This window comes from Podarcis tiliguerta, assembly GCF_965153285.1.
Source record: "Podarcis tiliguerta genome assembly, chromosome: 7".
Lineage (NCBI taxonomy): Eukaryota > Metazoa > Chordata > Lepidosauria > Squamata > Lacertidae > Podarcis > Podarcis tiliguerta.
Genome location: NC_139540.1, coordinates 58732150 through 58759617, shown reverse-complemented (window position 1 = coordinate 58759617; position 27468 = coordinate 58732150). Strand labels below are relative to the sequence as shown.

General features: G+C 44.6%; 2 long non-coding RNA genes across 5 annotated transcripts in view; one reads left to right on the top strand and one right to left on the bottom strand.

Moving 5' to 3' along the window:
* The first annotated feature begins 885 nt into the window (after nt 1-885).
* LOC310681661 overlaps nt 886-27468 on the top strand; it is a 44231-nt gene continuing 17648 nt past the window's right edge. The window contains exons 1-4 of one of the 4 annotated variants that reach the window (XR_014513463.1): nt 886-1114; nt 2375-2458; nt 2845-2967; nt 11794-11966. This is a non-coding gene — a long non-coding RNA (uncharacterized lncRNA). Of the gene's footprint in view, nt 1115-2291; nt 2459-2803; nt 2968-11793; nt 11967-27468 lie in introns of all 4 variants that reach the window. The other 3 variants (XR_014513464.1, XR_014513462.1, XR_014513465.1) reach the window with 3 other exon arrangements.
* Nucleotides 10260-27468, bottom strand: part of LOC310681768 — a 55309-nt gene continuing 38100 nt past the window's right edge. Inside the window, exon 3 of the long non-coding RNA XR_014513600.1 lies at nt 10260-10293. This is a non-coding gene — a long non-coding RNA (uncharacterized lncRNA). The remainder of the gene's footprint in view (nt 10294-27468) is intronic.

Here is a 27468-nt window from a genome sequence, read left to right as displayed (position 1 = left end):
ATGGATCACAGTTTGAGATCCTTCAGTGAGCAGGAGAGATAAATAGACGAGGCTGGCTCAAAAGGAATACATCTTCTGATCCAGACAAAATTAATGGTTGCTGTTGATGCCAAGGTGGAGACTTGGAAACTTTTATACATTTTTTAAAAAGCCTGTCAAAACTGAGGCTGATGTAGGGAGGTATTTTAACTGTAGCATCTCCCAAGAACCTAGTATCTAAATTAAGCTCAATTTATCCAAGGATCCCAGGACTGTGTCATGAACGGACACAGAACATTAAAAAATGCACCTGAATGGCTTTAAATAAACCCAGAATGAAACAGATAAGCACAGAGGTACCTCGGGTTAAGAACTTAATTCGTTCTGGAGGTCCGTTCTTAACCTGAAATTGTTCTTAACCCGAGGTCCCACTTTAGCTAATGGGGCCTCCCACTGCCACTGTCGCTGCCGCTGCACAATTTCTGTTCTCAACCCAAGGTACTATTTCTGGGTTAGCAGAGTCTGTAACCTGAAGCGTCTGTAAACCGAGGTAGCATTGAAGTGGCTGCTATTGGTATCTGTAATAGAGATAGCCAGGAGAGAAAGGAGAGAAAGACTTCAGTGAGCAAGAAAGGGATCTAGAAAATATAAGTTGTGATGTGAGGACACAATCCATCCTAAATTAAGTGCTTTTAAATACCATTGTTTTCAATGAAAATATAAGCATGCATTTAACTTTCCCCCGCTGAAATCAGTGAGACTTTAAAGCTGCAGTCCTGACTCCTATGGAAGCTCACTCAAGACTGAGTCTCATATAACTCAGTGGGATCAGGTAACATGATGGATGGATTGCAGTGCCATTTTTATAGAAAAAGAGGTGCCAGAACTCACCATGAACACCTCCCTCATTCTCTTATTATGGCAACGGCACCCACCTAAGAAGTACCAGAGCTGAGTCCTGGTGAGTTCCAGCTGAAAAAAGCCCTGATGGATTGTATCCTGAATATCTTTGTCTTTCTAGAAATCCTAGAGAATTTATCTGTCATCAGTGTGACCTCCCAGTCCTCTCTACTCTGGATTTTACTCTCCATATTTCACAGAATGCAATGAAGCTGAATGATTCAGGACAGATAAGGTACGGTACTTCTTCATGCTGCACAGACTTATATTATGGAACTTGCTTCCACAGGAGGCTGTAATGGCCATGAACTCTGATGGCTTTGAAAGAGGACTGGACTAATTCATGGAGGAGAAGGCTATCAATGACTTCAAACCCCAATGGCATCGGGGCAACTGCTGCAAGAACAGGACACTGTGAGATGGCCCACTGGCCTGATCCAGCAGGCTCTTCTTAAGCTATGTTCTTAAGCACTAACTCTCAACAGGAAACATGGTTTTCTAGTTTGCTTGTTGTTAACAATAGGAACCCGCTAGGGGTTCTAACTGACCAGCAAAAAAATCAAGCCTGGTCTCTTCTAGTTGCTGCATAACTGTAGCTTGTTCTGCAGAAATCAGCAGGCAAAAGTTGCATGGTGCAATGATAGCAGGGGGGCAGTAAAATAGTTGGCAACTTTAAAAACAACCATGGAAAGCTTGCATTTCATCTGGGAATGAGCAGAGATTATCCCAAATTCCAAGTTCAATACCCACAAACTCTTCTTTTTCAAGGCAAACAGATTTACCTAGATAATTCATCAGGCAAAACATGCAGCCAATGAACATCCCTATAATTATACTATCATTTATCAAAGATTTTCCCCTTCATGTTCAGCCCTCAATTATAGTTCATTCTTCATTTCTGAGGCAGACACCACTAACAGCTAAGCATGTTAAAACTCAAAACAGAATCATCCATCACTTTTGTTCTTAAGCCATTCAACGTGTATTTGACAAGATGATCATGAGTGATGTTGGTGTTTTCTTTCCTGAAGCTGATAAGAGATTGGCAACAACTTCGCAGAGCACACTGGCCAATGAACCAGGCTGTCAGATGATGAGATAAGCTAAAATGCTGCGTCTTACAGAGCTCATGCATGTATACAGTGACAGCCAATGTTACCAGTTGCAAGGGAACAAATAGCTCTGTTGGAATATAGGTATTGTTCATTCAAACCTAGCCAACCAATATTGAACAGTTCAAACAGTTTGTCACCATCTACTCTGATCCACTTTTCTATATGATACCTGCAAGTTTGCTTTTGCCTGGATTGCTTTTTAAATCTGAAGTCTTACTAAGCATTTATGTCTTTCAAAAGGCTATGACATGCAAGATAAGATTTGCAAGGCCTAATATACATTCATGTTCTTTTCAGGAAAATCAGTTAATTCAAATAAAGTTTTAGTGCTCTGGCGCTTCCTATCAAAATGACAACTTCCATTCCGCTCTGCTCTACAGCTTCAAACCCTTTTGTGGTTGTGAATACCCAGTAATGATGAGGCCTGTATCAAATGGAAGAGTTGGAACCTGTCTGGAACTGAGGTGAGTCCATTTGGGCCTTGTACAATGGTTGTGGAATGAAATCTTTCTCTAGACACCTTGAGTGTTGAATGTCTTTTCACAGTATTTGCAACCACTTCTGCCAGGAATGCTTGGTCCTCACAAAGTATTGGTCAAACTCCTCACATCTCTCCATTTCCATTCTTCTGCTCCCTCTCTCGAGCCGGCATGAAGAGAGCAGATGAGTTCCCTGTCCCTGGTCCTAATGCTGCCCCTTCCTCTGAAAAGCCACTCCTGAAAATCAAAGGAGGGGAACTGTCCAGAACCAGGCTATGCAGGCAACTCACCTGCTTGTACCACAAAAGCATAGTTTTCTTCTCAATCCAGAATCATTCGTGCTCAGCCTCAACATGCTGCTTTCAATCTAGAGCTCTGAAAATGACTTGCAAGAAGTAAACCTACATAAGATGGAACTATATTGATCTCCCATTGAAAATGGCAGCCTGTGGCTGAAGTGGTTGTGCACCAAGCCTAATTTGATTTGAATTGGGGTAGGTGTGAATCAGTCTTTCAGCATGTCATGGCTTTTTTCCTGGCCCAAGGACCCCACCCTGCTGTGTGGACTAAAAGCAGACAACTAATGGCACCAGTTGCTTTAGTTCCTGTGCAAAGCAGCATCACTGTCTATGTATGCAAAGCCGACCACATGGGGACTGTGGAGCAGAAAAGGCAGCTCACTGTGGGAAGACTATAAATTCTGTAATAACAGGGCCTTCCTCCTGGGCTTGGCCATCTATCATGTAAATATTTTAGAGTCTGAGTTCATCTCCTGGCTAGAGAGATTTTCTGGCTGCTGTCCCAAACTGACGCAATGCTCTCCATGACTGGGACATTTATTACATGTGCTGCATTAGGCACTCAGTGCATGTAGCAGTAATCAGACCTAGAAGGGGAGGGGGGGAAAGTTTAGGAATATATGTATTTTGATGCTCTTCTACTCTGTACAACCTATGACATCATCTGAAGAAGGCCACACTCCGTGTATCGTTCTCCTCTCCCTTCCCTTGCTCTTCCTCCTTCCTCCCCCTTTCCCTTCCCTCTCAACTGTTATAAGAAAAAACTGCTCCTTTCCCCCTTGTGCTAGCAGTTTGTCAAACTGTCTTGCCTTTATCTCATCTTACACACGCTTTGCAAATAAGCACGGTGTGATTGATGCGCTGCTAACTTCTTTTTTAAAAAGAAGAAGTTGGGCTAAATAAAGCAGCCCTCCCAAAAACCAGTGCTTTGTGGAAATGTAAGGGGAAACCCATCCATCGCTCTGTGCAGTGTCTTAAAAAGTCTTATCTCAGCAAAGAGAGCACAGGGCCGGAGGGGGGAAGGGGGAGAGAAGAGCCTTTTCCAGATAAACAAAAAAGACCTCCAAAGTTCCCTTCTCTCGCACCACTCCCACCTCTTTAACCTGACTGGGCGCCCCTAAAGGAATTCACAAAAGCATCTGTGACCCCCTCGGCCCTTTGTAAAAGTGTGCATCCCCTCAAAAGATCACGCCAGGGAAAATCTTGCCTGCTTAATTGCGCCCAAATGTTGCCACCATGGCTATTACAGAAACCTGTTAAAAGTTTACTGCTGGCCTGTGCTGATGGTGAACAGTAAATCAACAGATGAATGCGAAACGTGTCATATTGACTCATGTGGGAGCAGACAATAGAGGGTGAACTTTCTACATTATTATTACTGCTTTCCTTCTGCAGAGATTAAGGAGTGGCTCTGCAATTTGTCATGCACAAGGAGGACGGAGATAATGAAGTGGGGGCTTAGGCAGGCAGACTTGGGATGTTAACAAATGCTAGCAGGTCTGAGTGACAACTCAGAGGCAAACAGAGCTTCTCTCTCTTTGTTTTACAGTTATACTACAAAGGCTGTGTTCAGGCGGTGCTTTATTCCCTCTTCCTGGCATTTCTGTACCTGTTAATTTTCACATTTTATGTGATCTTTCTCATGATGTAAAATCCAGTTCTGGAAATCTAGTGGAATATAGTGGCAATTTAGTGCTCATTTCCATGTTAGTTGTTTGGAGAAAAAAATTGTTTGCAACCCTGGAAATTCAGAATATTGGGGGCAGGTTTGCTTATGTAACAAATTTTGGGGCTCTAGTTTGGCATACCTCCGAGTGAACCATGAGGGAACAGAACTGTGCATGTCCAGAAAGGGCGAAGGAGTTTGTTGTTGCATCACACCAATCCACTAACATGAGTGAAAAGCTACAGTTCCACAATGCAACAGGTACGGTAAAGGTAAAGGGACCCCTGACCATTAAGTCCAGTCATGGCCGACTCTGGGGTTGCAGCGCTCATCTCGCTCTATTGGCCAAGGGAGCCGGTGTACAGCTTCCGGGTCATGTGGCCAGCTTGACTAAGCCGCTTCTGGCGAACCAGTACTTGCACTTTGACGTGCTTTCGAACTGCTAGGGTGGCAGGAGCAGGGACCGAACAACGGGAGCTCACCCCGTTGCAGGGATTCGAACCGCCGACCTTCTGATCAGCAAGTCCTAGGCTCTGTGGTTTAACCCACAGTGCCACCCACGTCCCAATGCAACAGGTACTGCCATGCAAAAGGAACCAGTGAAATTAATGCAATAAACCAGGGGTGGCCAACTCCCAAGAGACTGTGATCTACTCACAGAGTTAAAGACTGTTATCCCCTTTTTGGGGGTTCAAGTTAAAGTTGTTGAGCTTTTCTTAGAAAGGAGGAAGGCCCATGGGGGGGGGGTTCGGGTCAAAGGGTTGTTGAGTTTTTTTCAGGGAGCTTTTTAGCTTTTTTTGCTGAGGTTTTTTTAGGGGACCCACAGTTGTTCAGCTTCTTTGGGGAGAGCCAATGATCTACCAGTGATCTACTGCAGATGTCCAGTGATCTACCAGTAGATCACGATCTACCTGTTGGACATGCCTGCAATAAACCTCACATCTGAATGCAGCCAAAGTTAAAGCAGTCTCCCCTCCCCCAGGTTTATCTACTCAGTTTCTCCCTCTGTGGAATCCCCTGGATTTGATATTAAGCTCTTTAAATACCTCTGCTGTGTCGGATAGGAAGACACTGTGGCCTTTGTATGCCTTTCAGCGTTAAAAAGAACACTCTGCATTATTGTAGTAAAGTGGGAGAATGGTAAAATATGGCTGATCACATATTCTCCATGTATACTAGGTACAGTGGATGTTCTCATTGTATTGTGCGGGCATCTCAATTTGCAAGCGCCAAGACCCAGCAGTCAAAACAGCCAACAATCAGCTGACTGTCAGCACTTGCAGATCATAGCACAGCATACGTCAAAGGCACACCATGTAAGAAATCAGGTGGAGGCCAGGTAGGCGTGGTTGAAATGGCTTGGTGGGCCAGATGGGGAGGCACGCCTGGAATGCAGACTCCCCACCACTGAATTAAGCCCCTAGACATGTGATGCACTCAGTGTTGAGAGTTAGTTCACAGTGATCCCTTTGTCTTTCCTTAAGAAATGTTGTGAGTCTGTCAAGCATTCCAGATGGCAGACAAACAAAACGTACGACACGAGATATCCAACGAAACTCACTTAAAAGGAAACAACCCAAACAGTTCATAAAACAGCTGGAAGCCAGTTCATTTATAGGCAACTTTTATGGTTATAAAAGATCATCTGTTGGGACAAACTTTCTTAAGATGACAAACTCCACACGAAAATGCTGATAAATGTTCAGGGAGATGGCACCCTCTAAAAATCCGCAGAGTGGAGACATGGGGAACCAACCTTAAAATTAGGAAGGTGAGAAAATGGGAGAAACCAAAATGGGCAAATTGACCTAGCTGGGACTGAGTGTGTGTAAGGAGCAGCGGCTCCCTTCTTACCTAGAGTGCAGGGCCAAGGAAGGGAGAGGGACTTGTTCTCCAGCTGCTGCTGCCTGGGCTGCTACTCACAGCTGGTGAGGGACAAAATAAAAATACGTGAAAGGAGAGCTTATCCTCATAAGAGGATCACATGTAAGCCAGCCAAGACAGATCTATCCCCTCCCCAAATACCTTTCTTTAAAAGGGTCATATTCATTGGGGAGAGCAGATTTGGTCTTTATTAGTATTATTTCCTTTAAGCTCCTGAAAAAGCAAACTTGAAAGCCAACTGAATTGTGCCAGTACATTCAAATGGCAAAATGTCTGTTTCCTTTTCATTTGCAATTTGGAGTGGCCACTGAGGATGTGCTGGGCGCAGGGTGGGGGGGGGGGAGAATTATTGGATGTGTGAAAAATGCTTTTATGCTCATAACCCCCTAAACTCTGCGATTTGCCAGGAATTTCTGGGGTTCCTGCCAATGGCAAAAGAATTCCCACCAACACCACAGAGGACACGACTTACTAGAAAAATATATCTCCTTTCACATTAGCTGAGTATTACAGAAGTTTTAGTTAAATTATATGCATAATTTTCCCTCTTATGGGCAAGCTCTCAGCTGCCTTTTCCCTTTCAAGATGGAATGGTAGAAACTATTCCACATGGCTAATGGAGTATGGAAAAGCACCAGAAGGAAAAGTAGGTGGAGCAATGGATGTGTCACCCTCACGTTCAACATTTCAGCCACACAAATTTCAGAGGGTTCTATACACACACACACACACACACACACACACACACCCTTCCAGGCAAGCAAGAGGCATTATGGGAGTTCAAAAACACATTCCCACCCAGGCAAAAGCACTTCAGGAGAATGTGGAACAGGGTCAATGGGGGTATGACTTAGCTTGACTCCTGGGGGCCACATACAGAGAACTGAAGGGCCACATTTGACCTCTGGGGCCTGGGGTTCCCTACTCTTGTTTTGTCTAACAGAGGGTGATGTTATTATTGACAGAATCAATTTATGATAATGTGTGGGACAAGAGCTCATTGGGAATCCTTAGATCAGAGGTCAGCAACATAAGGCCCAGGGGCCGGAAGCAGCCCATGAGGGTCGCTTAACCGGCCCATGAGCTGCCCCTGAACCAAGCCGCCCACTCGGCGAGTCCCCTAAATTGGGACAGCGTGGTGCCGGAAATAGCTTCTGCGCATGCCCAGATGCTGAAAATCACTTCTGCGAGGATCTCCACGGGAGTGATCCGGCCCATGCCCGGTAAGCTTTGCCGACTCCTGCCTTAGATGAATCCCCAAAAACGGTTTTTATTTGTGGTAATGTAAGCAAATCTAGGGACGTGGGTGGCGCTGTGGGTAAAACCACAGAGCCTAGAACTTGTCGATCAGAAGGTCGGCGGTTCAAATCCCCACGACGGAGTAAGCTCCCGTTGCTCGGTCCCTGCTCCTGCCAACCTAGCAGTTTGAAAGCACGTCAAAGTGCAAGTAGATAAATAGGTACCACTCCGGCGGGAAGGTAAACAGCGTTTCCATGTGCTGCTCTGGTTTGCCAGAAGCGGCTTAATCATGTCAATATGACTAATAAAGCGAGATGAGTGCCGCAACCCCAGAGTTGGTCACAACTGGACCTAATGGTCAGGGGTCCCTTTACCTTTTTAAGCAAATCTAGGGTCCCTCAACAACCATAAAACTTCTTTGTCTAGCAGAAAACTCAGGCCTGTCCTTGCTCAAGATTCCCCCCTATTATCCAAAGATTAAAGCTTCAGAGCCAAACATCTCTTTATTCGGTAAGACATATGCCAGCCGATATAAAGCCTTTTGAAATTTCCTTGCTTTCAATAGCAGGCAGTTTAGGAAATGGTTAGCTCTCCAAATAAAATAAATTTGGCGTCAAATAATGCTTACTACTTTCCTGCATTGTGCCTAGTGATGATACTTGTTATATTTCTAGAGCACTTTTTCTGAGTGCTCTTAAGTGATTTATATAATATTATTTCAATGATGCTTTCAAGAAAACATTGTTAGGTAAGCCGGGGCCATTAGCTCCATATTACAGATTGCAGGTGGTAGAGATGGTGGCTTGCCTAAGGTTCCCCTGATGAGTTCATGCCTGACTTTGAGATGTACTCCCAGCAGGTCTGCAGTCCTTTCACTGGCTGGAGTGGAAGGAGGAGCCAGGAAAATCACTGTACTGGCTCAGGATCCAGCAGGTCCCGAGCCATTTCAGCCCCTCTCTGCCTGCAGAATGCTCCATTTCAGGGCTTTCTGTGGGTTGTTGTCCACCTGCGTTTTTGGCAGGGAGAATGGGGAGTTCCATGGTGGCAGAATGTTTCTGGTGCCACTGGCAGAGGCCAACAGAACTGGGCAGAGGGACACCTCTGCCCAAAGGAAACATCCCCTACATCACACAAAGGGGCTTTGGATGGCAGCCTTATTCTCTTAACCATAACACTATACCCAGGACTTTTTTCAGCTGGAACTCTCCGGAACTGAGCTCTGGCACCCCTTTTTCTAGAAAAATAGCACTGAATCAGCTTCTCTCATGGTATGCTAGTTTTAATATACAGAAAAGGTGTCTACATTTCTCATTTGCTATAAATATTTTATATAACGTGTAGTAAAATGTAATCTTGTCAGAGGCAAACTGAGTGCACGGTATTCAAATCACTCTAAACCAAGACAAACCATTGAAATTTCATATCTTCAGGCATGAACTCACCAGGGAGACCTTCATTGGTTTAAACCACCTGTAAGTAACTTCTGTTTAAATGCATTGCTTGGACTGTTAGATGTTCCTCAGTCCTTGCGTGACCCTCTGTTCTTAAAGCATTTACACCGGAGCCTCTTCCTTTGACGCTGGAATACTATTGCTTCAATGCCAACATAATGTTGTGTCTTGCTTAGCAAACCTTAAGTTTAAGCTGTATTCAAACTAAAAAATTTTAAAAGATGGCAACCACTATGTAAAGCAATAGCCAGAACATGTGCAAGCTAAGAAGGTGATGTTTTGGAAATGAGAGTGATCATGCTAAGTGGCCATGGAATGCTGGCTAACAGTTGGAGGAGAAAAATATGGGAAAACAAGAAAGAAACAGGAATGGACTGGATTTCCTAGAACAGAGTATGGTTTACCAGCTAGAACCCTGAACAGAAGCACTCTACACTATAACAGTCTATGCAAGTTCCGTTTGTTAATTTTACCTTTTAAAGTGAAGTAATCTTTAAAGAAATATGCCTGTTTTACTGCAGAAGAGCAGTTGTCATCCATCAGCCTCGGGAGACAACAGGAGAGTGTGCCTTCAGGGGTAAATTCAAACCATTGGAGAGTTACAGTAGCTGTAGTGACCAATATGGGAGAGACATGTTTTGTTGCAGCTGGGGCAGATGAAGGCATCCTGTTGTGCTGCTACAGGTGCACCATGGCATTTCTTCTCTCTTTGCTCCTCCCAGCAGTCATTCTCCCTCTGGTCACTGTCTACCTCCAGGCACTGCTGTCGTCTGCAAGGGATTCCCACACAGCGGAGTTGATGTTGCCAGACTTCATGTCATGTTTGCAGACACCTTTGTAATACAGAGTTAGTCTGCCAATGGGCCTGGTGTCTGAAGCCAGCTCCCCTTAGAGCACATCCCTGGCAACCCCACGATCTTCCATTCTGTGGACATGACCAAGCCAGCATAGACGTCACTGAGACATTCTGGAAATGTGGGCTTGGGAGAACACATATTTGTTTGAGACTCTGCCCTGGCAATTAACCTAAAATCATAATTTTACCTAACCAAGGAGGAGGAGACATTTCCCCCTTTTTATTCATGTCAGTTAGTTCCTCGTCTATATATTTTTCAAGAGAAGCATGGGGGGAAGAACAGAATCTGACACGCATTCTTCAGTGGAGAACATTTCTTGGTTTCACATAATTCAGTTACCATATACTATCTTGGAAACCACAATAGCTATAAATAATTTGACCACACTTTCCTCTTGATAGTATCTCTCAACACATGCACATGCCTGGAGAGAGAGAGAGAGAGAGAGAGAGAGAGAGAGAGAGAACAAACAGTCAGATATTTGTGAAATGAGATGAGAATATCAGAGTCTTTTGGTTGCGAGGCGCGTGAGGGCTAAACGGTCCCTGCCTAGAGCTTTGCTTTTATGCTCAACGCAGTTTCCTGACAGAGGCTGCGGAAGCATGCACCTCTTTGAAGGCGCAAACTACCAAAATGTCACCTGAAGGAAACAAATAGCGCCACTCATCCAGGCAAGGCTTGGGTGGAGTTATTTCAGTCAGCCTTAATGATGCTTTCATGATAAGCACCAGAGAAACTTGCTGAGCTCCCCAAATTAGATGAACCTGGTGGTTTTCATGCTAAGCCATATTTGTGTGCTTCAGATGTCTTTGACCAATAAATCATGCTTTTTTTTAAAAAAAAGTTGACAGTATACACACACACAGGCAGATAGGAATGGGAATGGGAAAGAAATTTGTTTGCTTTACCTGTCAAAATCACAATTCTCAAACCAATACGCAAACCCAAAGAGCGCCCTCTTTTTTGAAATTTGTACTTCTCTGACTTTTGCAATGCTGTTCTCCAGCCAAGGAATGCATATGAGGATGAGTTTATTAGTGAAAAGTGCATGCAAAAATGCATGCATTAGTGACAAGAATACAGAAAGATGCTTTTATTTAGTTGCAAAAATGCCTGCATTCAGCAACAATTGCAGTGCTTTTTTTCTGGGGGGACGCAGGCCTATGTATACCCCTAAACATTTTGTGAATCTGATGGGAGAAGAAACTATTTTTTTTAAAAAAAAACTATTAAAAAAAATAGTTTCTTCTCTAGCACTGGGAATCATCAGTTCCGTTGCTACCTCTGATGGTGTCCTTTTATCCATTTATTGTATTTATTTTTCCCAATTTGAACTATAAAATGATGATTTTCTCAAGTCAAAATGAGAGTACCCCTAAGCATTTTTTTTAGAAAAAAGCACTAAACAATTGCATAAAATAATGTAGGTATTAGGAGAAGTGTGCAAATTTTGCAAATGGATGCAGAAATGGGGCTGGAAGTGTAATAGGAAAAATGAGGATTTATATATTCCTACAGGCAGATAAACAATGACACTGTTACATAACTGTAGCAAGCCTTTCTTTTCATACGTGAAGTCTTCTGCTCCTCGTGACAACCAGGCTGCCCTGGTTCAGAGGAGTTCAGAGCACATGACTTTGCATGCAGAAGCAAGCTCTGGTGTGGACAAGCCCATGGGCTGCCTGAAAAACAGTGTGCCCACATTGGTGGCATCTCATTAATGAAGCCCTTGAGAAATTCTAAAGATATTATCACTTGTTTGATCTGAAGAATGGTTGTTAACTGAGGACAGTCCTCCTCCATCATCCCTTTCAGGGTTATTTCCTACGCTGCAATTTCTTTGTTTGTTCGAAAGCTTCCCATCTCTTGTAGGCAGAAATTGCCACGATAAAAGGTGTGACCTTGTCTAATTTATCTCTTTCAGTCTCTGGGACTAAAGATGCCTGTAGCCGTTCAAACAATGCAACCATCCCAACAGCAGTGCCCTTCAAGAGCGCGATCTTGTCTTTCAGTTGTGCTCTTTTGTGTGGCACATTGTGTGAGCGCTGTTCAGCTTCTATGACTAGCAGCTGAATTCCCAGACTTGCCTACTCAAAAGTAAGTCCCGTCATTGAGGTTCCTGGGGCTTACTCCCAAGTAATCAAGGTCTTAAGGATGGGATCATGCAGCCACTGAGACAGCTTAAAAAGTTAAAGAGCGAGGCCAGAGGAACCATCATATTTTCTGTCAAAATATTTAGGGGGAAATGTTGAGTTGCTGAAGCAGAATCACCCGCTTTGAGAAAGAAGGTTTGGCTCATGCACAACAAATGAAAAAATCCGCGTGTTTATTGCACAATGTAGCTTAACATCTGGAAATGTGGTAAGACAGAAGGGAAAGTGATTCCATGCAGAGCCAATGTACTGCCTGTTGCAGAATCCTGCCTTGGACAGCCAGCTCACCTAGGCAGAGAATGATGAGGGGTTTTAAAATATATTTTTAAGGCACATCCAGTTCTTTCTCATTTCTGCAGCACACCTGATGCCAAAAGGACATTCAGTGTTTGAAGTACGAAAGAGAGGGCGAAGGAAGTGGGAAGGTTTTGTTTCAAATTAGGGCAGACTTATAGGCTGAGTATGCATGTTACATTTAAAGCACAGTCATGCCCCAAGGATTCCTGGGAACTATAGTTTTTTAAGGGTGGTGAGAGTTGTTAGCATACCCCGATTCCCCTCACACAGCTATGATTCCCAGAGTGGTTTAACAACCAAGCCCTTTCCATGAGGAACTGAGAATTGTAGCTCTGGGAAGGGAACAGGTGTCTCCTCTCAGAACCCTTAACAAACGACAGCTCCCAGAATTCTTTGAGGGAAGCCATGATGTGACGGGAAAGTTTCTTTTGCTGGACAGGTTGGGTCCTCAAGTGTTTTATTTTTATTTTCCCTGCCAGCAAATGGTTAATGAATGGCAGCCTCTGATTGGCCAGGGTTCCAGGAGAGGGGGTTGAAAAGGAGAGGATTTGGAGAAACAGTTTTTTAGGTTGGGATAGTGGTTGGGACTGAGGTAGGGAGATAGGTTAGGAGTCAGGTTGGGAGATAGGGAGTGAGAGGAGAGAGAGTTGGTTCTGGGTAGAAACATCCACTCTGAGGAATATATCACAAGCTAGAGAAAGGAGTCTCTGTGTGAAGGACAATGTGTGGTGTCCTGTAAGAGTAATAAGCCAGGAATTAACTGGGAGACTGAGGCTGAGCCAGGAGAAGTAGAATCTGGATACAGATTTGGATACAGTCTGGATACAGTCTACTTAGGTCTCATTCCAGTCAGGAGGGGAGAGATTCTTCTACAAAAAGAGAAGACTCCCAAACCAGTTAAGAGGGGTGTGGTGATCCCTTGGGTCTGTTACTTGGAGTACCTCAGGAGTAGGGTTGTCTAAGGGATGTGTAACTGACAGGAAGTACCACCTTGTTTAAGAACCAAAGTATTAAACGGCAACAGCTGTGCAACAACTGAGGAAGAACTGAAGTGAAATAGCATTATAATCTGAAGTATCCTATGTTTTACCCACTTGTGTCATAAACTTCCTTTGTTTAATAAAATCTTTATTGTTAATTTGATCAAATCCTGCCTGAGACTCCAAATTATTAAGTTTTCCCTCACACAAGTCCCCCTACTTTGTAGTTTGTAGGAATTCATGGCATTGGTGTTCTCTGAGGTGGGTGCACTATATTTAAGTGAGGGTGGGCCCAATGTCGCCAGGGGGAAAAGTGCTGTTGCGCCGTCGCACATGACAGTTTAAAGTGGTATCATATTGCTTTAAATATATGATGTGAATGTGGCCGATAAACGCCAGGCTGGTAGCACCCATAGAGTTGGTCAGGGAGTATGACTTGAGAAGGAATAAAACCCAGAGGCTTATATGTGTAAAATGTGGGTATAACAAAAGCATTCTAAAATGTATGCCTTTCAGGGAAAACCATCATTAAAGCTTACAATGAGCAAGCTTAGTTTTTCTTTATTTGATTTTCCTTTTAGTTAGCTACTGTTAAGTAAGGCATCCCAAGGCACTTGTAAGGCACCTCATCTGTGAAATACTTGGGACTTGCACGCAGTTTGAAAGCACTGTGGCTTGAGGCTGATGTGGAAAAAGTTGAACTGAAATTGTTTGAACCTACAGTACATTCGAAAACGGAAGCATAACCTATTTTACTATCACTTCTTCTGTGGTTTGTCTGATTCCTGTTGAAATGAATATTTCATTTATGAAGTGCCCTTTTGTGGCAAAGCCGTGTGCTCATTCTAGAACAGGACTTATAAATGCAAGACTGGGAGTCACAAGAAGAGAGCATGAACTGAGGGTCTTTGCCCAATGGAATGACCCCCCCCCCAAAAAAAAAAGCTGTATAGGCGATACAGCAGGAATGAATACAAGATGGCACTTATTTAATTGGATTAGAACCTGGACCTTTTCAGACAAGCAGTTTATATTCAAGATGCTTCTCATTTGGTTGTAGGCTCCACAGCGCTAACACAGCAAAGGAAGTATTTCTGCTTCGGGGTTATCATGGCTCAAGCAGCAGCATTTTGCAGCTTTCAAATTAGATGCCTTTCCCCATCTAATGGCAACTTTACAGTTTGGGGTGCTATCCAAACCCTAGCGTTCCCTTACACATAATCCCTTACCTTGGGACCGTTGGAAGATTACTTACGAAGCCTGCGAATATCCCAATGTGAATATTGCGACGCAAATTCTGTGTTAATAGGAGAGTCTAACGTTCATACTGATATGAGCATGGATCTAGTTACCTTAATTGATATGGAGAAGTTTCTTTTGGAAGAAGATGATCAGATGAGTAATTGGATCTCATAGGATTATAAAGCAAACAATTCCGGTTTACAATTGAGTTAGCTAGTAAACATGCTACATTTAATAATTTTAAATGGTAATTTAAAGATTGGTTTGGATGGGTTATTTACATATATTGGCTCAGCAGAGGCCCGTGGAGTGGATGATGAGGTCTTTGTGTCCCCCTTGCAGAATGAAAGTGTTCCACTAGAAGTGGGAGAAAATGTCAGAAAGGGACAATGAGCTTCTGTTGGTTCAGATTTCATTTAATGATAAACCATGACTTCTGTCTGGTAGCAGTCATGGGGTAGGGTGGGGTTGGACTTCACTGCCTTCCTGGCTTCCCAATGCTTGAGTCACTGGCGGTTATGAGAAGAGGTAGGTGTGGTGTTGGAGCAGTGGCAGGAGCATTAGATCAGCTCCACCACTGCACCAGCACTGCACCAACCTTCCCATGGCCTCCATCTTGGTAACTAGAAGCAACCCCAGCATTGGGAAGCCAGCGAAGCTGCCCTGTCCCACCCCGTCCTGCCCTGCCCAGTCAGTTGCTACCATTTCTGCCCCTTAACCAAAGCCACAGAATTGAATCCATTCAAATTGCAAAAGATATGCACATTAAGGGGTCAATAAATCTTGCAAAGATATTAAAATCTCAGCTTAAATCCCCAACAGTAATTAAAGAAGGTATAATTCTGTGTATAGGTGCTTCTCCGCTTATACACGTCCAACTCACGTGTGGGAAATAATTAAATAAATCTATTTCAACTGCAAAAATGTGTGAAAAGGGCAAAAAAAGGCCCAAAAAGAGTGGGGAAACTGCAAAAATGTTGCCAAAGAGTGGGGAACCCCAGGAGGATGTGCAACTGCAATCCCATGAGCCTTTGCGCCAACCTCTGAGTTGGAGTTTTGAGAAAGGAGGTTTGGCGGGATCATTTGTGGTGAAGTTTGGCAGACGAAAGGGCGCAGGCTTTCCCCATCTAACAGTATATGCGTGGTACCCAGAAATGTCACACACACACACACACACACACACACACACACACGTGAGTGGGGAGATACCTGTACATATAATTCTGAAGACATACACTATATTAGTGGGGAAGGTATGATCTGGAGTGCTGTCTGGGATGAGGTTGGATGCATTTAATGAGTGCCTATAACACTGATGTTGAGAGGCACATCTCCTCCTCCTCCCCCCCCCAGCATGCCCACATCATTTTTAAAAACTCATCTGTGCATGGGTGGAGAAGCCTCTTCTCAATATAATGCTGCAGCTGCATGCTTTCATACTTTGCCTTGAGAGTGTATGGTTGAACTCACTGCTGAGGTTAATTCTTCAGACCTTGCCTGACTAGTCAGTTTCAGCTCCATGTGACTCCCTCCTTGAGAGGCTGAGTGCCCTCCCTCCTTGTGTGCTGAAGTGTATATCATCCAGACTTAAGATGAAAGTCTTCCACTAGGTATGGAGTCTAGTGTATCCCCCTCCCCACTGGTTACAAATGGATTGGATACATCCAACCTTTTTCAGGAGTGCCTCACAAAGACTAAACTGTGGAGCAGTGCATATCCCTCGTTCGCTATCCGATCCATGCACAGCCACTAGTCACTGCTAAAATCCTCAGACAGGATTAGATAGTGTTTTAAAATATACTACTAGCATTTTAATTGGAACCATATGTCCTGCTTTGAGACTCGCTTGCTTCCATGACAGAAATCTTAACCTGGAATCTAATAGTTCTGTGTTTCCTCTCATATCTTCCAACTCCTCTTTTTTCACTTTCTTACACCTTCCTATCCTGTTGGCCGATTTCAGATTGCTGGTAGGGAATTGTTTGTTTTTGAGATGTGTTGCACAATGCATAGCAAGGGCTTCTCAAATAAAGGCCGAAAGCCATGCAACAGTGAAGGAACAGGGAGCTCTGTCCTGTGTAAACAGCACTTCTGTGCTAGAGCATCAGCGCAAAGGATGAGGCATATAGGGTTGCTATATTTCAAAAAATAAAAACCAGGACACCTCAAAAGTTGACCCCAAAAGAAGACCCCAAAACACAGCTTTTCAGTACCGCCTTTCAGAAAATCTGGACGTATGGCAGCCCTAATTGAGCTCATGCGCTTGGTGCAACGGTGATTGTGCTCCTTTACTACAGTTTAGCGCAGGGGTGGGGAACTTGGGGTCCTCCAGATGTAGTGTCACTCCAGCTTCTGTCAGTGAATGTGAAGCCTTATTTACCTAGGGATCCATTAGCCACGCCATCCCCTGGACCTCGGAGGGAACAAAAGTACCAGGAAAGCAGAATCTTCTTTGGAGAAAAAGAGTTTATTGAGATCTGAGCACAGAGTCGAGGTCTGTACTCAGAGACAGCCTGCTGGTTAGTTCCTAGAAATACACTGGCTGTAAAGCAAGACACTTCAGCAGACTTTCTTATACCCCCAGACTTCCCCAATCGGCTAGCAAATATTGCTTGCTTAACACATTTTATTGCTTGCTAAACATTCCTGTCTTTCTGCTAAGCCAAGCACTCCCTCCCACCTCCTTGTACACGTGTCTTCTTTTGCTAGCTAAGCATTCCCTTCGTATCTCTTCTTATTCTTGCATTACTTAAAGCAGAAGCAAAGCAGGAAACATCTTGCTAGTGGTTTTTAGTTGACAGCAGTTTTTGGCTAGGCAGGAAACGACCTTCTGACCTGTAACTAGCATCAGCAGTTTCAGATAGCTGGTTAGACAGGAAACGGCCTCCTGACCTGTCTGATTTAGACTTTGCAAATAACTGCATTTTTGGGTTTGAGCTTGTGTAACCATCCTAGCAGAGTGCCGGAATTTACTATGTGTAGATAATATTTGAGAGCAACAGAATAAAATATTGAGAGAAACCTTTCCCATCTCCCTTTACTCCGTCCTCTTCTTTTGAACAATCTATTACTTAGATTCGTTCTGGGGTAGGGGTCTATATTCTCTCATTACAGCAATCACGCGAGGTCCCATCATGCGAGACATCATCTTTTTCATCATATGTTGCAGGCATTGCATTAAGCAGGGTATACAGAAGCAGAAAAGCAATAGAAGCATTATTGGGCCTATTCTCCCCACAAATACGATACCGTTCATGCCAACAGAAATACGAGAGCATCCATATGACAAGGGCGGTACATATCACTCCTACCCACCAAACCCAATATCTCCATGGTTCCTCCCACCAATATTCAGGGGGTGTGCTCATTGTTGAAGAGCCCACTGATATTTGTGCCCGACTACCTGTTGAGCCTCAAGGATGAGAGCCCACCGGTGAGCTGATGCTCCCACTATGTGGGTCAATTTTTCTATTAGCCCTGTTGGGTGGATTGAACTCTCGTGCTGCCTCCCTAGTGACCAGAGCATATGGAAGCTGAAATCCTGGGGTGGCAATTCTTACTGGCACTTGTTTAGTAATTTCAATGCACACCTGGCTCAGGCTCCCATCTATCACCTGGGTTAAGAGTAGGACCTGGTCTATCAAATGAGGTTGGTACAGTGCTCTACCTTCCAGATAACAGTTGACTACCCTCCCACAACAGCAAGAGCGGTACAGAACTAGATAGATTTCGATCGTCTCTACAGCTTCCCGTAAGAGCACTGTCCACGCATGCTGGTCAGTGGTGTGGGAGAGGAGCCACAACGGGGCAGTGGGGTGTCTTAAGACGGCAATCTCATCAAATCCCAGTTTCCAATAGCCATGGAGCACGCCATCTCTTACCACCGGCAAGACGAACCAGTCGTAGCAGAGGCCAGCAGGCCAATAGGGTTGGTATGGTTCGGTAGGGTCAGGGCAATAAGACATAGAGCAAGTCAATAAAGAAAATAAGAGAGAAAAGAGAAAGTCTTTGTAACTGTCCTTGTGATGATTAGTCGCAGGATCTCGTTGCCCGTGGCCTAACGCTTTTTCCTGGTAGCGTCAGACACAAGGTGATGATCAACTTCAGAGGGTCAGCGGGATTTCTTTTGCAAGTCCAGACACCCTTCTTCAGATGCGTGTGATGTACCCAGGGGATCACCTCGACTACTTTCACTGCAGTTAGGGATGAGGGGGTCGCCAGACGCTGTCACTCAGAGGGACTGGTGAACCGGCTCAGCGAGACTGCCACGGGACTGCAGGTGTACGCTTGAGGGAATACCTGGAAAGAAAGCAAACACACACAACAAACACAGGGATTGCACTTGTTCTTGGGTGATGTGATCTCCCATCTGCCCAAACCGGCGGGGATGCCTCGGACGAAAGGGGTTGGCCTGCCATATAGAAGTTCAAAGGGTGATAGTTCTCAGTCTCTTGGTTGGCGCACAGGGCACATTTTGGGATATAGCAGCAGTTAGTTATAGCAGCAGTTAGTTGAGGTAGAATATTCTCCCAAGGTGCGCCTTAGCAGCTGGGCCTCCCAAATGGGTGGACTCGTGGTAATTCTTTACAATTGTGCTGGCCAAATGTTGGGGCACAAAAACACGGCTGTCCGGTCCTTCCTGGAGCGTTGCTCCTTCTTGGCTGGTCCACTGCTGTTCATCAAGGGTGTAACGTGGTTCCACATCGTCTGGAGTGAGTTCTGGTACCAATATCAAAAGTCCCGGTGGTGCCTCTAAATTGGCTGGAGAACAAATGTCTACGTTGGGGGCGCTGCCTGCGGGCGCCCCTCCCATCCAATTCTTCACCGTGCGTAGAGATATCAGCAAGGCGGTCGTCACTGGAGGGGATCTTCAGGATGCTGAGACACAGTCCAATCTGAAGCAGCTTTCTTATGTGGTGGACCCAAGGGGTGGTGCCAGCGACCTTCACAGCTGTGGGTGTGGAGAGCAGATGGGCCCTTCCAGCACGGCGGCAGTGGTGCCTGGGACCAGTCTCATCCACACCTCGTCACCTGGCTCAAACTGGTCATGCAAGAAGTTCGGGCCTGGGTTGAGAGAGAAAATCTCGAGAGAGAGACTGTACATAATTGTTCAATTCCACATCTTGAGCAGGGATAGGTGAAAGCATGCACACATAAGGAACCGGTCTCCCAAACATCACTTCAAAAGGGTGACAAGTGAATACGTTTCAATGGGAGGCTACAGACTCTAAGCAAAGCCAAGGGCAACATGGACACCCAATTAGACCCTGTTTCTTGGGTCAATGGTTTTTTTTTCAAAGTCCTGTTCATCCTTTCCTCTTTTCCAGAACTTTGGGGCCTATATGCGGTACCCACCATCTTCCTTCTTCACTGGCAACAGTGGGGTGTTTCACTGTGATTGGCATTGTTTCAAGATTCCATGTTGAAGCAATCGCTTCAAATGCACCCACACTCCTTCAGCTGCCTGTCGTGGGATGGGGTATTGGTTTTTATCTTTCGCCCATAGTCCAGGGTCTACATCATGAGGCAGGCTAACAGGGAGGATTCCCTCCTCTTCTTTTACCATCATCAAGCACCAATGGTCTCTCAGGGGCATTTCTAAAGAAAACTCTCCTGCTGGTCCAGTTGTCATCATTACTTCCCCCATTGGTTGGAAGGAAATCTGGGCTTGTAATTTTGTTAACAAGTCTTGGCCCAATAAAGGAATGGGACACTCTGGTATATACAAAAAATTGTGCTGGACTACTTGGCCACCTAGGCAGCAGGTAACAGACTGCAAAAAAACGGGGCCTTTTGTGATTTACCTGTGGCCCCAATTATATTAACCACTTGGTTTGTGGGTTTTGTTACAGGCACAGGTAAGACTGAGTGGGCAGCTCCCTTGTTCACCTTCTCCTACCTGTAATAAGGTAGCTAGGTTAAGGGCTGTGGTAACCTGAAACTTCAGGCGTGAATGTAATAACAGCATCTGGCACTTCCTCATTTTCGCTTGTGATAGGAAATAGGTGCCTTTCATGTCAAGTAAGGCTGGGACTGCATGTGGAGTCACACAGGTGGTGTCCTGTCCAAACGTGAATTTTATCTGCCTTCGTGAGTAGGGTGGCCACTGCCACAATCGCTTTCATACAGGGGGGGGGCAATCTCTGTTCTGTTGGGGTTAGCTTCTCTGACAAGTATGCGACGGGTTGCTGCCAATTTTTCAGTTTCTGGCATAAGACTCCCTTGGCTACCCCCTGGTCTTCATCTATGAACAGCGTAAAAGGCTTCTTGGGGTTTGGATGCCAAGCACTGGGGCTTGTTGTCACTTTGAGATCCTGAAAAGCCTGCTGCTGTTCCCTGCCCCATATAAAAGGATCCTTCTCTATTCCCTAGTTGACTCATGCAGGGGCCAAGCAATGCTTCTGTAATTAGTAGTGAGTCCAGGAGATATTGTTCATCATCATAAGTGGGATTATAGGTTTAAAAAAAAAATCCCTTCAAACAATTTTACGATCTTTGCTGGATTCTCCTCAAAAGAGGGGTTCTGATTTCTCCAATTACAAACATCTGCACTTGAAAAGGGTATATGCTGGACCGTGTAGGTCTGTGGTGCCTTCGCTTGTTCAGCTGGGACAGGGGCTGGTGGATCATAAACCCTCTGAAGGGGCATTTCTCCAGTTGCCTGATCCTTCCTGGTTTTCTCATACTATCTGTGAGACATAACTCTCTTCGCCGCCTGTCCCCACTTACGTTGCCATCTCTTCCTCTTTTCAGGGGTGCAGCATTCTGCTGCCTCAACTAACAAGGGGCTTACATCCAACTTCTTCCTCAAATGGCTTTACAAACTCCTTTAGTCTCTTTTTCTGTCTTTCTGTCCACATTTTCTTTCCTTGATTCATATCATCTAGTGTCTTCCTAAACTCTTCGTTATCTTCCTCATCTTCCTCTTCTTCCGTCTCACTATCCTCCTTCGCAGGTCCTCCTCCCCCCTACACCAGCACCTCCCTGTGCTTCTTGATCTTGGCCTGGGGGGGGGGGGGGTTTGGAGGGGCTGTTGGTGGAGTGTAAGGTGGTGGCTTAATCACTCCCCCTCCTCATCTTCTGGGTCTTCTAACACCAGAGGCTTCACTGTACAAATCCTGTTCTGTGTGTTGCTGTCACAGCAAGACTTTAGCCATGGTAGATTCTTTTCTTTACATTGGTCTTCCATGTAGAGATATAGGGGATCTGGTCTGGGTGGACATTTAATATATTTTGCCACAGGGGGTTGATTTGCCACAGGGGGTTGATTAATTGCAAATCAAAGCCACGCAGTTCTCTGGGTTGGCAAGTCCACCTCACATAAAGTTTTGAGTCTCTGTTTTTTCAATGTGAATCATCACTCTTTGTGGCTGTTTTCCAGTTATTAAAAAAAGCATTCCAGAGGAATACATTGGCTTGCTCCAGACCCTATTTTTTTTTTTTTTTTTTTTTTTTTTCAGATACTCCGCACCTGACTGGGCTGTAAATTCTTTCACAGTTCACACGATACAGATTGTGGTCTGCACGAGGTCGCCCTGGCAGAAAACGCACAACCCTGCAATCGCTCGGCCAAGGGGAGCGCTAGGCCCCGACCCACACTTGACAACAATTCAGTCACTGGAGTATCTGACACACAACATGTCAACAAAACACTCAATTCCCTCTGCCCCATTCCCTTTCCCAAACCTTTACCAATTCCTTTCCTGGTGGCATTCTTACTGCCGGGCACTCTACTGCCAACTACCAGGTGAGGCTGATCAGGCCTCTGGCCCTTTCCCTCGGGCCCCTAGCCCTTTCCCTCGGGCTTACCTTTCTCCGCTGCGGACCTGTCCCCTCGGCGCCGTTCTGTCCTCTTGTTCTCCCTCAACTAGATGTCTCCGCTCCAGGACGGTGTGGCAATCTCCCCCTACAAACTGGCAGGGTGTGCACCGGAAATGCGAACGCCGATTGGAGCTGTTCACCTTGGTTGAGCCTGGCCCTCCGGTCCGTATTTGGGGAGGGGGCTGATCCCGGACGAGCCCCCAAAGAAATGAAGCCTTATTTACCTAGGGATCCATTAGCCACGCCATCCCCTGGACCTCGGAGGGAACAAAAGTACCAGGAAAGCAGAATCTTCTTTGGAGAAAAAGAGTTTATTGAGATCTGAGCACAGAGTCGAGGTCTGTACTCAGAGACAGCCTGCTGGTTAGTTCCTAGAAATACACTGGCTGTAAAGCAAGACACTTCAGCAGACTTTCTTATACCCCCAGACTTCCCCAATCGGCTAGCAAATATTGCTTGCTTAACACATTTTATTGCTTGCTAAACATTCCTGTCTTTCTGCTAAGCCAAGCACTCCCTCCCACCTCCTTGTACACGTGTCTTCTTTTGCTAGCTAAGCATTCCCTTCGTATCTCTTCTTATTCTTGCATTACTTAAAGCAGAAGCAAAGCAGGAAACATCTTGCTAGTGGTTTTTAGTTGACAGCAGTTTTTGGCTAGGCAGGAAACGACCTTCTGACCTGTAACTAGCATCAGCAGTTTCAGATAGCTGGTTAGACAGGAAACGGCCTCCTGACCTGTCTGATTTAGACTTTGCAAATAACTGCATTTTTGGGTTTGAGCTTGTGTAACCATCCTAGCAGAGTGCCGGAATTTACTATGTGTAGATAATATTTGAGAGCAACAGAATAAAATATTGAGAGAAACCTTTCCCATCTCCCTTTAAATGGAGTCCAGCAACATCTGGAAGGATGCACACATTCCCCACCCCTGGTGGAGCAGGTCAGCTGTGTCTTCTGTGGTGGGGCAGCTGCAGATGGCTTTCGTGCCAGTACAAGGGAATGGGAAATGATATGTACAGTATTTTATTGTTGGTATTAGACAACTGTTAGAAATCGATCATTCAATATGGCAGCACCTACACTTTGGAACTTCCTTCCACTTGACACCAGGCAGGCACCTTCACTGGGTCCTGCTGAAAATGTTTTTGTTTGGACAAGCCTACTCGGACATGTAGAATGTAGATAGGTGTTTTGAATCTGTTTTTAGTTTATTGCAGGTTTTAATTAATTTTTTTAATATTTTAAATAGTTGTTTTTAGCTGTTTTTAGTGATTATTTTTTTCTCTTTGTAAACCATTTAGAGGTTTCCCCACCCCATAATCAAGTAGTCTATACATTTTATGAAATAAATTATAAATAAACTAAGGGGCGCTTTCTTTCTTTTTTGCCAGAAACTGTCTTCTTGTGGCATTCCTGACAGGTTTAAAAAAGTAGATTAATCACACTATAAATCCACTATTTAGTCAATATATTTCAAATATTATTTCTATTGAAGATTGGTGTGTGTGTGTGTGTTTTGTTGGGAATACAGGCTAAAACATGCTATGTTGCTATGCTGGGCTATCATAAGTGCTTCCACTACTAAACCAATAGTGGGAAGTGACTCTAAAGTTTCCTGTTTGACATTAGTTCCTTCCTACTGTGAATTGAGTGATTTATTGTACAATGAAGCCATTACAGAAAGAGAGAGGAGGTGCTGGCTGAAGCCAGCCAATCTACAGCACTACATTTATAGGGCCTATAATTATCCAAATTTTTGAGATGCACAATAGTATCTGCTGAAAGGGAACATCTGGGAGGGGAGCGACATGTCCCAATTAAACGATGGATGAGCAGCTTCATGTATTGGATAACTTGCTGTGTTAATGGGGTTGCAATTTTACAAATGCCACTCAAGTTAATAAACATGTTCCGAGAGTAGCAACGCCCGGGTGGGAGTGGAGGACACCCAGAGATCAAGTGAAGACGAAATGTGTTCTCCCAAGCGATTTAAGATAACAGAGCAACATAAACAGAGGACTACATAAAAAAAAGAGTGCAGAAAATGTCACAAACTCATGTGCTGTGGAAGGACATTAGGGAAGGTGCTAGCAATTGGTACCCTGCCTTTTTTAAAAAATGAAGATGACAGTTCAGTGTCAACACAGAGAATTTTTCAGTGTCTGGGCCAAACTTGCACATGACATTCACGACATTTTTAAGCAAACGTGCATAATCTGAGCGGATTTATTTTGGAGGAAAGGTAGCTGTGGGGCCACAATCTGCAGGGCACTTTTGATCTGGATTATTGATTGTTTATTAAATATATTGGGCTGTGTACACATTGCCAGCTTATAATACAGGTAGGTTGTTCGTTTCCTCGATTCGGATCAAAGCTGGTTTGGAGAATAGGGCACCAAAATGCAACATCTCATAAGAAATGACAGGATAAATATGGATTGTAGCTAAAGTGTGTACAGCACTACCCAAAGCAGCAGTGAGAGCAAAGAGGAGTGTGTATACAACCTTAGCAACATTTTTGAGCTCTAGTGTCTCAGTGTGGTTTACACATTAAAAATAAAACACCAAAGACATTGAAATCAGATAAAAACTAAATAAACTAAAACTGGAACGGAGCCCTGTACTGGTTATCTGCTGAAAATCACTCTCTTCTGGCTGCTGCTGTTTTAACTCTGAAAGTGCTGTCTGGTCTAAATAGCACCTTCTGGAGCAAATAGCAACCAGCCAGGGAATATTTCAGGAAAAAACAGACTTAGGACCTGAATCAAGACTGGGGGGCATGTTCCAGCCAGGGGCCTCTGGGAGTTTTCCCTCCAAAATAAAAGCAGCCAAGATAAGCACACTTGTTTATATAATTGACTAATGTCATATGCTGTTGGCCCTTAATCTTTATGCAGAAAAGGGTATACAGGTGGTGGTTGAGGCATATTTCTGTTCCACAACTGAAATTCTCAACTAGCGATGGGAGAGAAATTTTATTCAGTTTGTATTTAAAGGTAAACCTTCCTAATCCACACTTTCTGAAACAATATGCCAACCAAAACACAACCATGCTTTGAAATTTGCACTGTTTGGCATTTTTCAGTGCAGTTCTCTAGCCAGGCAAAGTCTACAAAAAGGGTAACATGTGCATATAAATGCAGATATTAGTGAAAATAACGTACAAAAACACATGTTATGGGGAATTGCTTTGTGAAAATGTATCTTTTAGGAGAAATTCGTACTAAAATGCTGGTGAATTTTCACGAGAATGTTTAAAAAAGCAAGTTGATGTGGAGAGCTGAGCTGAAGACTGGGGGGGGGGGGGAGAAACTGAGAAAAACCAAAACTGACAGATTCACTCATCCCTACTATCAACCTACCTTGGCTGCAGAAGCAATGAGAATATCAGAATGGTGATGGTTGAGGACTTATCCACATCAGAGCAGGGCAGACATTCATTGAGATTCCCTGAAACAGACTACTGTAAAGCAAGATGAGACTAGCCTGTGATGGCTATTTTATCCCTGCACTGTATGGGCCATTCCAGACAACCTGTTCATTGGGCATTCATCCTGATTTGTTTGCAAGGCGATTAGACGACGTTGTGTCAAAGGGTCATTGTGCACTTTCTAGTGTGCATTTTCCCCATCCCTTTCCTTATCACTTTATCTCCACCTTTCGGGGAAGCAGGTGTGTTGCACAAGACAGTCAACTGTAAATGTGCAACCTGAACTTCCAATTGAATCCAGCTCCTAAAGAGCAACAACCAGGAAGTGCCTAGACTTAACTAAATTCAAGGTTCGCAAGCTACCCTACGAATGAAAGCAAGCACACAGAGAATGATCATGACAGCTACTGCTGTAGGAAGGTGATATTTGAATAAAGATTCAGAGAGGGATGCTGAGAAAGAGGGGGAGCCTTGAACAGATGTGTTGATGTTTGATATAAAGCACAGAAGCATCTCTTAGGTTTGAAGAACATGCCATGCCTTGTTAACTTGTGTTTTCTGTTGTAAAGGTTTTTTGGGGTGGGGTGGGGGTGGGGGAGTCCCTGGATGTCTACCACTCTCCCCCCCCCCAGGCCCTGAGAGATGGCCATTATCTCCCTCACTCCCCAAGACTTCATATTCCCCACATCTTCAGCATCTACTTATTTTCCCCCTGCCAGTGTACTCATGGCTTGTTTGCCGTTCCAGGCATGCCGCTCGCACACTTTGGGAAGGACTTGTTGATAGCAACAGCTTTTAAATTCCAATGCCAACCTACTGGGAGAATCTATATTTGGAACGCACACGTGCCTGCCTTTTCATGTTCCTTTTGTGCGCAGGCTGGACAGTTTGGTGCCAGCGTCTGTGTATCTGAAGCGCAATCAGCTTCTTCTGCTCAGGTGCCAAAATTCCACAGCTCTTCAAAGGAGATGGGGGGGGGGATGATATTAAAGAATTAGGTCAGTGATTAATTTAGTAAGGCTTTCTTTTTAAAATGCAAGGTTTTTTTATTTTGTTCTGTTTAACAGTGAGCTCTTGCTCTGCTGAAAAATTCCACTGAATTCACAGCCAAACTACAAGTGATAGTGGTGGGATTGTGTCTTGAATTGTGTGGACTGGGGTGGAGGTGTGATTTAAAACGGATTGGTGGAGGGTCATTCTTCCTCAATCTAGCACACATGGCAAAAGATAGCTCAGCTGAGAGAAAAGCAGCTGGGGAGAGGGAGGGAGAGGGAGAAAAGCAGCAGGGAGGAAGGTGAAAAATCTCCCATCCATGCACCTATTTTAATTTGCAACCCATTCCACTTTACACATGATGGCTGCAGATTGCATTTAACTACATGGACCCACCTCTGTCACTTGTAACTCATCGCTGTTCAGGGTTGCATTGCGATGCTTCTAGTGTACTTACTGGGTGTGCTCACATATGAGAACCCGGATAGCTCAGCTGCTTAGAGCATGGCACTGATCATGTCAAGGTTGCAGGTTTGATGGCACAGCTGCATATTCCTGCATTGCAGGGGGTTGGATGAGATGATCCTCAGGGTCCCTTCCAACTCTACAAGGCTATTGGAGCCAACTCCAGGGGGCCATGGGTGCTTGGGCACCCACAGTAATATAATTGTGGGGGCCGGGC